Below are 2,726 nucleotides of genomic sequence, written 5' to 3' on the forward strand. Positions count from 1 at the left end.
GGGATCTGTGCTGACTGCTAGCTCAGAGCCTGGAGCCTATTTCAGAGTCTGTATCTCCCTCTCTCTCTGACCCTCCCCTGCTCACGCTGTCTCTCTCTCTCTCTCTCCTAGAAATAAATAAAAATATTAAAAAAATATATAGATATATATATAATCATACTGTCTTTAACATGCATATATGTGGTTACCTTTATTCTGTGCTCTTTAGTTGTTCATGTGGATTTGGGTTATTGCCTAGTTTCTTTTTCATTTCAGCCTAAAGAACTTTATTCTGTATTTCTTATAGGTGATGTCTACTATTGATAATTTCTCTCAATTTGTTTCTCTTTAAGTTTCTTAATTTTACTTTATTTTAAAAGGATACTTTGGCTGGATATAGAATTATTGGTTTCTTTCAGCACTTTAAATATGTCATTCCATTCTCTCCTGGCCTTCATGGTTCCTGATTAAGGCAGCTTTAGTTCTTATTGACAATCCCTTGTATGTGTTACAAGGTGCTTTCTATTGGAGTGTCTAAGATTCTGTCTTTGGCTTTTTGACTTTTGACAATTTAATTATAATATACATAGGTACGAATTTCTTTGAGTTTATCCTACTTGGAGCTGGTATGTAGATGTATGTTTTTCATCAAATGTGGGGAGTTTTGACCATCATTTCCTCAAATGTTCTTTCTGCCTCCTTTTCTCCACTCTTTATAGGACTCTCCCATTATGCGTATCTTGGAATACTTGATAGTGTCTCAGGTGTCTGAGGCTCTGTTCATTTTTCTTTCTTCTTTTTATTCCTAAAACTTAATAATCTCACTTCACCTATCTTTTGAGTTTACACATTATTTCTTCTACCAAATCTACTTTCGATCCAAATCCACCTCCATGCCCAGTGAATTTTTCAAGTTTTTCATTTTAGTTGCTTATACTTCCAACTCCAGAATTTCTAATTGGTTATATATTTTTCAAGTCTGATCTCTTTGTTGATATTCTCTATTTGATGAAACATCATTCTCATACTTCAGTTTATCTGACACAATTTCCTTTAGTTTGGTAAACATAGTTATAATAGCTGGTTTAGAGTCTCTTTGTAGTAAGCCCATCATGTGAGCTTCCTCAGGGACTGTTATTTTCTTTCTTTTCTTTACCTCTTTTTTCTCTCTCTCCCTCTCCCTCTCGCTCTCGCTCTTTTACAGTTCTCAGCCAAACATGGGGCTCGAACTCATGACCCCAAGATCAAGAGTTGCATACTCTACTACTGAACCAGCTAAGGCACTCAGGGACCAAGTCTTTTTTTTTTTTCTTTTTTTTAATCTTTTTCCTTTTTTTTTTTCTTATTCCTTTTTTTAATGTTTATTTTTGAGAGGAAGAGAAATAGAATGCAAGCTGGGGACGGGCAGAAAGAGAGGGAGACATAGAATCTGAAGCAGGCTCTGGGCTATGAGCTGTCAGCACAGAGCCAGAAGTAGGTATCAAACCCATGAACCATGAGATAATGACCTGAGTCGAAGTTGGATGCTGAACTTGGCTCAACTGAGCCACCCAGGCACCCAAGGGGCTGTGTCTTTTAACTTTTTTTTTTTTGACCTGTATATGAGTCACACTTTCCCATTACATTCTATATGTCGTATTTTGTTGTTATTGAAGCTGTACAATTTAAGAAATCACATCCTTCATTCCCATAGTTTGTTGTTGCTATTTGTTTAATGAATCTTCTGGACTAATTATGGAAAAGTCTGTATTCTTTGTCATCTGTAGCCAGTGAAGTTTCAGCTTAGTTTAGTGAGCAGTCAATGACTGGACAGAGATTTCTTTAAATGCTTTGAATAAAGTGTCTAAATCTCTGAAGAGACGATTTGTAAATATGTCAGAGGCATGACTTTAAAACTACATCAGTTTTAAACTCTGTCTTAGACTTCACTTATTCGTGAAAAGCCTAAAGATCAGCCAGAGGTAGGAAATTAACGTCTTCTGAATTACTTTCTTGGCATGAACACAGCCATATTGTTGTGAGCTTCGAGATCTCCAGAAGTATGTCAGAGAGTTTCATATACCCTGCAGATCTCTTATTCTTCAAATTTTCTTTTTAAGATTTTGGTCAGCCTCTAGTTTTGTCCAATGGTATCACCATTTCACTTGTTAATAGCTAAATTTCTTTTCAAATGACTGCTTGGTGATAGGGTTTTCCTCACTGAGGAACCTCTGAATCAGGTCAAATAAACACAGGCCCTACTAATGGACATTTTCTAGGAATATGCCAGACAGGTCAGATAGTGACAATTCAGTGGTGATGAATCTTTAAAAAAAAAAAAAAAAAAAAAAAAAAAAAAAAACATTATTGGGGCACCTGGGTGGCTCAGTTGGTTGAGCATCTGACTCTTGGTTTTGGCTCAGGTCATGATCTCATAGTTCATGGGTTCAAGACCTGGATTGGGCTCTGCGCTAACAGCACGGAGCCTGCTTGGGATTCTCTGTCTGTTCCTCTCTCTGCCCCCCTCCTGCTTTTGTACATGCTCTCTCTCTTACAAAAGTAAACATTTAAAAAATAAAAAACAGTATTTTTTAGAGCAGGTTTGAATTCACAGTAAAATTGAGAAGGTGGCACAGGGATTTTTCTTACACCCCTTGCTCCATCACATGCATTCCTTCCCCGATACCAACATCCCCCACAAAAGTGGTATATCTGTCACAACTCATGATCCAACATTAACACAATCACTGAAAATCCACAATTTACCT

This window comes from Hyaena hyaena, unplaced genomic scaffold, assembly GCF_003009895.1.
Source record: "Hyaena hyaena isolate Hyena2069 unplaced genomic scaffold, ASM300989v1 scaffold_1136, whole genome shotgun sequence".
NCBI classification, from domain to species: domain Eukaryota; kingdom Metazoa; phylum Chordata; class Mammalia; order Carnivora; family Hyaenidae; genus Hyaena; species Hyaena hyaena.